The sequence below is a fragment of the Anoplolepis gracilipes genome, chromosome 3, assembly GCF_047496725.1.
Source record: "Anoplolepis gracilipes chromosome 3, ASM4749672v1, whole genome shotgun sequence".
NCBI classification, from domain to species: Eukaryota; Metazoa; Arthropoda; class Insecta; order Hymenoptera; family Formicidae; genus Anoplolepis; species Anoplolepis gracilipes.
The window spans coordinates 17584754-17596253 of NC_132972.1; the positions used below are offsets into that span (position 1 = coordinate 17584754).

General features: G+C 33.7%; 1 long non-coding RNA gene across 1 annotated transcript; it reads right to left on the reverse strand.

The window, feature by feature from the left end:
* Window positions 1-7727: 7727 nt before the first annotated feature.
* Window positions 7728-9418, reverse strand: LOC140663838 (uncharacterized). Its single transcript, XR_012046341.1, has 3 exons — window positions 9155-9418; window positions 8033-8096; window positions 7728-7948 (listed from the first exon to the last, which is right to left on the reverse strand). It is a non-coding gene; the product is annotated as an uncharacterized lncRNA (long non-coding RNA).
* Window positions 9419-11500: the final 2082 nt, after the last annotated feature.

Consider the following 11500-nt stretch of genomic DNA (forward strand, 5'->3'; position numbering starts at 1 on the left):
TTCTAAGAAGTTTCGTAGACATAACTATGTAGTTCCAATGTCCATTTTTTATGGACATAGAGGCGTCTTGAATTGCGGTAGCACCTAAATCGAGGGGATGATCACTCTCAGGCTACTCTTTGCTAGGGTGGTGTAGTGCGGATGACCGAAAAGGATCTTCCACGATTATTTGTTTTCCATTTTAAGAGTATACTGGAGGCACTATGGAGACTCCTATCGACCGGCTGCGAACTATGGATTTGTTTTTGTCGTATTACAGCTAAAATTTAGAGAAAATCACAATAAAATTATGATATTTTTAATCAGCAACATTATTCGCAGATTCATAAAGAGCGATTTTTTGGAAAAAAGATCGAAATAAAATTTCCAAAAATGTGCTGCTAAGGTGTAGCTGCTCCTTGAATTCGAATTAAATTTATCATAAATTTTTAAGAATCAAATTGCAAAATCCGGCTCTTTACGAATCTTCTTTTTTTTATAAAAAATATATTTAAAAAAATTCATAAAGAAATATAACTTTTTCGAAGCTGAAAACGAAAAATTAGAATATGGCTATCTGTACCTAAAATACAGCTAACGAATCGATGTTGATAGCACCGCTTGCTAAGGAGAAACAATGAAAGACAATAACGTCGTCTTTGTCTCTCTTGAAATGTAATGATGTTTGTATGTATACAGACATACACCAATACATTGAATAAGAATTCATTTCTCAATGTTGGTGACAGTGACGCTGGAATTTTCTCGTCGGTCCGGTAAACCCTTAAAAGAGGGATCATGCCACCAAAGAGTAAAAAGAAACAGGAGGGATTGTATCGGTGGTAGGGGCTAGCCAAATCGCTGATGGAAACCGCCATCTTGAATGTTCACTTTTTTTACGCTTATTAGCATCGTCTACTGCTGTTGTTAGAGAGACACATGCGCTTATTATTTTGCACAATTATTAATTCTAAAAAAAAATAGTAAAATAAAATTATGGTGCATTGTCAGGCCTGTGACATAACAACAACAGCGCGAAATTATGGGATAACATTTCATTGGTTAATAATTGTTATCAATATAATAACAAGAATTTAATGTTTTATTTAGATATACTATTTAAAGGACAGTAAACAATGTGTTAAAATTTCAATATTATTAATATATATTATTTTATTTGTTGCATATTAAAATTATATATTTCAATTTAATCTTATTGAGTTGATTTTATTAAAAATATTAAGTATATTCCATATTTATATTTAAAACTTTGTTCTTCCAGCATCTCCGAAAAGCCATTCAATTTTGGCGCCCATAAGCAGTTATTTTGAGTGTCCACTTGTATGCTGGTATATATAGGCATTTCCGTTTAGCTCGAGCCATATGCTCCCTCCTGTTTCTTTTTACCCTTTGCATGCCACAAACTTCTATATATAACTAGACTGCTAACTCCGGCAAAATACATAACCCCGAAAAGTATGTCCAAAACTTATGTGTATGCGTCATCATTGGTAGTATGATAGTCACGCTGATTGGTTGAATTTAAAGCAATGTCACTCAGAAACGAGTTTTCTATAGCAGCCATATCTATCCCCTCCTTTTCTCTATCCTACCAATGTTGTACATATTTTTCGGGGTCACTTTTTAGGTCTAGTATAAGGAAGTTAGCGGTCTAGTTACCCATATAGCAAAAGTTAATCCAACGTATGTCCATCGGATGTATTTCTAGGGATTTTCAGATATCTAAAGTTCATCCGTGTAAAACCCGAGGATGTATTTGGGATATACAGTCGGACCTCTTATCCTACAACCCTCTTATCCTACAACAAAAAATGCTCTCATGCTACGACCGCGAAAGGGGAATTATACCCCCACTCTCAAATTTTTGTCGTAGAATCAGAGGTTTAAGGGGAAGATTTCGAACCGGAAATGTCGTAGGATGAGAGGTCCGACTGTACTGAGGATGCCAAAATGTCCGCTCATTAGATATCTGTATGAAATCCAAAAATGGATATCCTTAGGATAATTATGTAATAATAAAATTCGATCCCAACAATGTCCACTGGATGTTTCTAAATCCCTTTTTTGCTATTCTATAGGTTAATCAATATGCACTAATAGTGAATTCGATTGGATACATTAGTGCGCACTGAGTGCACATAAAGGTATTATCGCACACAATTTCACAATGATAAGTAATTATAAAAGTAAAATAATAAATAGTAAGAGCTAATATTTTATCATTATGTATATTCAACAACAATAATAATAGCTTTTACTAATTAATTATGTTACTTTTATATAATTGCTTTTGTGTTATTGTAAAATTGTTGTGTGCGATAAACCTTTATATGTATGTATTCAGTGCGCACTAGTGCATGCAATCGAATTCGCTATAATTGAATATATATATGTATAATAGAGGGTAAGGCATATTTTAAGTGCCTACCTAAAATATCTTGGAAAACATACACATTATTCGACAAATATATCTGATAAAAGTTAATTGTTTCATTTTAAGTGAATATATATATTAGGCATTTAAAATGAGTCACCAGACATAAAAGAAAAATGATCAGCTTAATTAAGATTCTAAAATTAAAATTGTTAAGTTTATTTTATGTCACCAGTAATGAAATTAATTGAGTGTTATTATTTTTCGACCAAACTGGTTAAAAAAGCTTTATTGAGTCTTAAATTGGTTTTACAATCGACGACGTTTCGATCCTTGATTTAGGTCCTTTTCAAGTCTCCCACGGCCTGACTCTTTAAAAAGTTAAAAACACGTTTATGCTACATAACACTTACACGTCAACGCAAAGTCTTTGATCCTACGACAAAAAATAAAATATATTAAAATAAAATATATTTTATTTTTTAATATAGATATAAAATAAAGTTGACAAATAAATAAATAAGTAAATAAAATAAGTATACCCAAATAGCAAGTTGGCCGCAGGTTGCTATTAATTTGCTTGAACTTCTTTGTTTAAGTTGCTTTCCATATTGAGGAAAGCGGCTTCCGATTTTGCCTATTGGATTGTCAACTTTTATTACCACCAACACTTGTGAGCAACTTGATGGAAACAGTTGCCTTTTTATGAACCGATCGTACATTAAGTTGTTAAAACAATAAGGCAACATGACGCAAACAGTTTCTTAAAATTTTAACCTGATAAATTATTGCTAATAATGTAACGGCATTTTAATGAAAATAATTGCTGTTAAAAAAAAGGATCAGGAAATTTTTTAATGTCTGAGTGACGAATGTCGTTATCATTAACTATATATTTATCGATCTCCGATTGATATACATTTAGATCTAAAAGTATACATCAATCAGAGATCAATGAGTATCAGTTAACGATAAAAATAGTCATTGCTGAATGTTGCAAGGATACGGTTAATTTGAAGGTGTAACGAAGCGCCTCCCGTTACTAAAATTCCCGACAACACGACCGTCGGAAGTCCGTGGTCCGGTGAACATCGACCGGACCATACCGGAGGCGCCGTGCGCCCTTTTTAATGTACCAAGACTCGCGAGATTCACGAAAGGGAAATCTCGGCGCGTCCGAGACTAAGTCCCGCTCGGGTACCGACCGACCGAACCCGAGAACACCTGAGACGAGATCTCGAGACCCGTCAAGGAGGCAAGCTCCAGCGACCGAGAACGGAGACGCCCGACCGAGACACATGTGACGCGCAAACAAGATAACGGCAGAAGTCTCAGAGGAAGGGGAACTCCCACAGTATAAAACCCGCGCAGCCTCCACGATCGAGACCAGATCTCCGAATCCGGTTCTCCGAGACGGGCTACGCCTCAGAGAACCTTCCCGATCCCACGTTATACAAAGCTCCAGAAAACGCTATCCGAGACTCACGATCCCCATCCTGATCGACCGTGGTGGAGCGTACTCCGCCACCATCGAGAGTTCTCGATCGCCTAGGACCACCCCGACTACAACACGAGTCCACTGGAGAGGAGAGTGCTCCCCTCCCGCCGAGAGTTCTCGGTGACTCGTCTACCAGCACCCGAATCCTCCAGAATATCGGACCAGCGGTCAAGGGGTAGAGTGAGCTGCCTCTGACGACAGTTCTCGTCATCCAATAACAGACTCATCCTCCTGGACTCCCTGACCCCCACAACCCGCCCGCCGAATCCTGATCGATTCAAGACACGCGAAGCAATAGCCGGATAACGACAAAAACCGGCACGCGCGAACCACAAAAAACCGGCAGCGCCCGGACGACAAAAACTCAACAATCGCAAAAACCGTCACGTGCCGCGCCGTTAAAAAATAGCGCACATTCTTCGTACACACCCGCGCGCCGACTTTAACGCGGCCCGCCGAGCGATACTCACCAACATTGTAATTAGCGCATTCTCACACTGTACATAGCGCACACACACACACACACACACCACACACACACACACACACACACACACACACACACACACACACACACACACACACACACACACACACACACACACACACACACACACACACACACACACACACACACACACACACACACACACACACACACACACACACACACACACACACACACACACACACACACACACACACACACACACACACACACACACACACACACACACACACACACACACACACACACACACACACACACACACACACACACACACACACACACACACACACACACACACACACACACACACACACACACACACACACACACACACACACACACACACACACACACACACACACACACACACACACACACACACACACACACACACACACACACACACACACACTGTATATAGCCACAACCTTGTACAATAAACAATTATACGTTACAGCAACAACAGCCTTCGCAGTGTCTTTTCTCCCCGGAATTACGAACCCTGATCCCGGCGACCTATCCGGCTAATTACCGAATAACGAAGGGACCGTTATAAAGGCATAAATAAATTTAATACTATCAATTTTTTTTAAACAACAAAAATAAAATTTTTTTATTCTATGTACCTTCTTGTTATAGAAAATTTCTTACAATCAATATATAAAACTATTAAAAAAACAAACAGTATTTTAAACTATTTAAATAAAACAATTAATATTTTAAAGTTTTTAAATAAAACGAAAAGTAATCAAATATTTGTGTTAACTTTACTTCTAAATATCTGTTTTATCTCATTGCAATACTAAATCTTGAAATAGCTTCATATAAATGTATTTATGTATAATATTTTACAGGCACTTTACAGGCACTTTTATAGGTACTTAACGCATACATATATCTACACGTACATTTTTTATAATATATATTAATATATTTATGTAAAAAATATATATTTTAATACATTTGTATAAAAAAAATTAGGCGTTATGTAATATTTTCTTAAAAAATCTATATAAGAGAAATATTTTTTACCCTTTGATTATTAATAATAAAATAAATTTTTACTTCTGTTTTTCGAAAGTTACTCTCAAGAGAGCCGATAATTTTGAAAAATACAACAAAATCGTCTACTGTCATTGTAGCTTATATACATATAGTTAAATTAAATAATAATTATAGATATATAATTTATATATATAATAGATATATAATTTCGTGTCAATGCGAAATTATAGATGTATAATTAATGTCCAGGATATAATTTATATTCAGAATTTTCTCATGAAAGTCAAACTAGAAAAAATCCTCGGCACAGTTGTTGCTGCCAGCGCGAGCCACTTCTACAAAATGCATGAAAAATATAATATAAAGCAAAACGAGTACAATATTTAGGTTCCAAAACGTCTTTTCTGTGGAAAATTTTACTCTAAATATATAATACACGTAATATTATATCGAGTAAAATTTTCCTCGCAGAGGATGTTTTGGAACATAACCTATCAAGCAGCCGCGAAAATACTGTCGTAATGAAGAGAGAAATGTTATCAATTTTTTAATGCAAATTATAATGTATAGTTATGTACTGTATCGCACTGTAAACTTCGAAATTGTAAATTAGTCCTCTTCATACGAGAATGCAGAAAGAACAAGGACTTCTTATAATTAACACACTTGCCACAGTCACTGTCACTGTTACTCAGTGTGCTGTTACTTTGCTGCCGGCTGCCACTAGTCATAACACGGCAGGACAATAGGCGTCCGCGACGTCATTAAGCATGAGCGCCATATTTGAAGAGATGAGAATGCTATTAGCGCTAACATTATCGTTCTATCTTTTATATATATTGATTATTTTTATATAATATTGTTGATTACTATGCTATATTTATATATATATATACATATATATATGTATATATATTATATATATATATATATACATATATATATATATATATATACAGGGTGTCCCAGACTTACCGAATCACCTGTTAATGGTGGATTCCTGAGGTCATTTAGAGACGAAAATCCTAATACCAAAATGTCGAGGCTACAATAGTTTTCAAATGGTAGGAGTTTAAAGTTGACCAATTAGCATGACAAAATTTCGCGCGCTCAGGCACGTCGCATATTAAAAGTGCTATCGCACTAAATTTAATTATCGACATTGAAATATTGATAAATTATGTATTTAATTTATTGTTAAGTTATTGTTATGTAGTAATTTATTGTTATTAAAGTAATTTTATAAATTTATCTCCTTCATGTGCGGTTAATAAATTTCGGTATTAGAATATCTCCGCAATGACAGAAAATCCTTGTAATTCCGCGCGCAACATCGACATTGAATTTAATTGGGTGGTTACGAGGATTTTCTGTCATTGTGAAGATATTCTAATACCGAAATTTATTAACCGCACATGAAGGAGATAAATTTATAAAATTATTTTAATAACAATAAATTACATATAACAATAATTTAACAATTAATTAAATACATAATTTATCAATATTTCATTGTCGATAATTAAATTTAGTGCGGTGGCACTTTTAATATGCGACGTGCCTGAGCGCGCGAAGTTTTGTCATGCTAATTGGTCAACTTTAAACTCCTACCATTTGAAAAATATTGTAGTCTCGACATTTTGGTATTAGGATTTTCGTCTCTAAATGACCTGAGGAATCCACCATTAACAGGTAATTCGGTAAGTTTGGGACACCCTGTATATATATGTACATATATATATATATATATATATATATATATATATATATATATACAGGGTGGACCATTTTAATCCATCCAGTCGAATATCTCAAAAACCAAGCCCGGGAGAGAAAAATGTTTCAGATAAAAGTTGTATGGATTCGAGGGGGTCATAAGATGGTACCTTTGGTTTGACCTTGAAAAGTCATTTGAAGGTCACGTGAAGGTCACTTCAAGTTTTTTAAATGGAACACCCTATATATTTTTACACATTCTTGTAGCTCATCTCAAGAGCTTTCCAAAACACTTATGACAAAGTATTTTTCATTAAGTATTTTTTGAGTTATAATGTTTCAAAGTTGCAGTATTTTATGTCAAAATCGACTGGATGGATTAAAATGGTCCACCCTGTATATATATATATATATATATATATATATATATATATATATATATATATATTATATATTATTATTATATTATATATATTATATGTATACATATATATTTATATATTATTTTTAAATCACAAGGATTCAGAAAACAAGTTGTTTAAAAGAATAATTCTCTATATATTCTCTATATAGTATATATTGGTAAATTTCCTAACATATATAATATTATTGTATTACCTAATAATATCTTCCTTTTTTCATGCTCTCTTTCTCTCTCTCTCTCTTTCTTTCTCTGTGTCTTCTTGTCTTTTCCTTTCGTCACCCAATCCATCTGCCATTGTATTCTCGATCTAGATAAACTCTCACTATTGCCGCATAATGAGGAGGCGCCCCGTCCATTTGTATCCACATTCTTTGACGTGTATGAAAATCAACGTCTTTAAGCAATTGTGGTAAATGATCCCTGAGAAGTTCCAAAAAATTTACACTATTAACATTTCCTTCAAAGAAATAAGGACCAATCAAGAAACCATTTATAATACCACACCAAACATTCACTCCAGCGATGTTGATTATCTTCTTGTCTATCCGATCAATAATGGCAATTATGTCTATTCATTTCACCATTATTTTTGAACATCGATTCATCAGAGAACATAAAACATAATAGAAGAAATTCGGATCAACTCGGATCATCTGTTGTGCCCATTGACAAAATTGTACACGTAACGGCATATCTGCTTGAGTAAGAGCTTGTGTTAACGTGATATGGTAAGGATGGTAATTTATTTTCTTCAAAATTCTTAAGATCGTTGTTCTCGGGATACCAAGTTCTCTAGCCATAATACGACTACTTGTATGAGGATTAAGATGAATGAATGCCAAGATAACGTGCACACGCACATCATCTTCATCATACTCATGATGTGCTCTTTGACGTTCTAAACGGCCTTGGCGAGCTTTTAGTTCAAGGTCCCGGATTGTAGTATGATTCGGATGTTGTTCTCTTTCGGGGTAACGATTCCGGTAAACTCGCGAAGCTTCATGATAATTTAGTTGACATTCTCCGAGAACAAGAAGAATATCAACAATCTCTGAGGGACGATAATCAGCCATAGGTATTGTCGGCAGACGTAAGCCTCTGATTGTGAGTAATAAAGTTTGATACTCCGATCAACAGTGGAAGAGATTTTCGTAATCAATTGATTCCTAAATAGTGACAAATAAATTTTCTGGTCGATATTTTCTTTGGAAACAATAGAGGGTATATTATTTCAAAAATAGACTATTTGAGATGAGTAGAACATTAAGAACAATCAAGGGATCAATCAGGTTTGTACTTCTGCGAACAGGATTTGTATCATCATCATTTGTAGCAATCGTCTACATGGGCCGATTATCTGTGTGTGTGTAAATGTGGGATGTGTATGTATAAGTTGTGTGAGGTATATGTATGTGTGTATAGGTTATGTGTGAATGTATGCGGAATGTGTGTGGAGTGTTCGTGTGGTGTGTGTAAGAGCATGTAAAGTGTGTGTACATGCGTGTAGGTTATGTCACACAACCTATGTGTGAGTGTGTGTGGAATATGTGTGTAGGGTGTGTGCAAGTGTGTATGTAAAGTGTGTGTACGTGAGCGTGTAGGGTATGGAGCATGTTCAAATCTTACCTTTACTGGCTGCATCATGCTTAGATCTTGCCTTCACTAGATCATGTTCCGGTCTTGCCTTGACCGGTTAGATCATGTCCAAATCTTGCCTTGACTAGTTGAATCATGTAAGATAAGAATATCGGAAAGTGAATATTTTACGAGATATTTTGAATTTTTTCAAACTGCAACTTTGGAGCTTTATAACTCGAAAAGTACTCAATGAAGAAACATTTGATTATAATGTTTTGGAAAGCTCTCGAGATCAGCTACAAGAATATGTAATAAAAAATAGGGAATGCCATTTAAAAAAATTAAGGTGACCTTCATGTGACCTTCAAATAATTCTTCAAGGTCAAACCAATGGTACCATCTTATGGCCTCCTCAAAACCATACAATTTTTGTCTGAAACATTTTTCTCTCCTAGACTTGGTTTTCGAGATATTCGACTGGATGGATTAAAATGGTCCACCCTGTATATATATGTATATATATATATATATATATATATATATATATATGTCCTACAGAGCTTATCAGTACAAAGTTATTTAGTAATATTAACCAAACATAAATATTTATTAAAAAATTTCTTGGTTAACTCAGTATTATAGCAATCCGTACTAACACTGAACAAAAACGTTTTGTATTATAATAGATTATTTTGTTGACATTACTAAAAGCAAATTTATTTTGTAACGGCAACTAAATTTTTCATTACTATTAACAAAATGTGTGTAATCAAATAATTTTGCTTTGTTAACTCAACAAGTTTATCACATTTTGCTTGTCTAACCAAAAAAATATCACATTTTGTCATCTTAACAAAATTATCTAATTCTTTTAATGAAATTCTAATGAAAAACGGCAATCTGTGAATAAAACTTTTTTTTGGTTATTATTACTATAACTTTTTTCTCAGTATAAAGTAATTTTATGCTATAGTGGCTCTCCATCGTCTATTGCAAATCATCTAAAAAAGATTCATAATGAAACATCTAATGTTACTACAGAAAACTCTACTGAAAGGTACAATTTTCAAATTAATATTTTGATTAATATCTGTATTATCAAAATTTGTGCCATTTTTACGTTTGAATTTTAAATAAATATAATTATATCAATTGTAAATATTATTCTTTATATTAGTATATAAATTATAACAAATAAATTTATATTTTTATAACAATCACAAATATAAATTTATAAAAATAATAATATAATCAATAGCAAATTAAATTTAAGCATATATTGTATTTAAATATAAATTGTATATGATTATAATCGTATATGATTATATTATAATTGTCTATAATTGTAAATAATGGAAAAATATCTATAAATATAGTATTATTGATTTTAGTGTTGAATCTTGTAATATGCGCATGTCTAAAGTTGAAAATTCAATGGAACTTCCATCGACTAGTACTTCGCGAAAACGTAAAAGAAAAAACAATGGAGAAAATTATTGCAGCGCGGAAAGACAAGAAATGATTTCTCAGAGTATAACACGTTTAATCGGAACAACTTTACTATCTATCTCCTTTGTTTCTTCTGATGGATTTCAAAAGTTTATGCGTTTATTAGAACCTGGATACAAAGTTCCATGTGCGCAAACAATTCGTACGCGCTTACAATTTTTATATGATAAAATAAAAAAAGAACTTTTAAATAATTTAAGCAAAGTATATAGCGTTTCTTTAAGCATTGATGAATGGTCATCAAGAATGCAAAATTCATACATATCAGTCAAAACCCAGTATCTTGATGAAGAATGTCAATTGCATCGCGTAACATTATGCAATTTGTTGCTTGAGGGACGAGCAACTGCAAAAAATATTTCCGAAACTGTGCAGTCCGTAATAAAAGAATGGAATTTAGAAGGCAAAGTTCTAGCTATAGTATGATAGTGCAAGAGTCATGATGGCTGCAGGGAATTTAATGAATAATATTTCTCACAGCCTTAAATGTAATGCTCATTTACTTCAGTTATGTATTAAAAATACCTTGAATGATGTATCCGATTATGAAGAAATATGCACAAAAGGACGTGTTATCACAGCCCACTTTCATAAATCTAATGTAGCAAAAACTTTGACTCAAAGACAGATACAACTTAATCAAAAAGAGGAGCGTCTTACTCAAAGCTGTGAGACTAGATGGAATTCAAAACTTCACATGTGTGAAAGCCTTTTACGAAATTGAAAAACAATATCTTTTGTATTGGCTGATACACATTTAACTTCAAATGAAACAGCTCAAAAACTTGAAATTACTGCTACAGAGTGGACTATAATGGACGAAATGGTAAAAATATTAAAACCATTTCAAGTAGCGACTACTCTATTTTGTAGTGAGTCAAACAT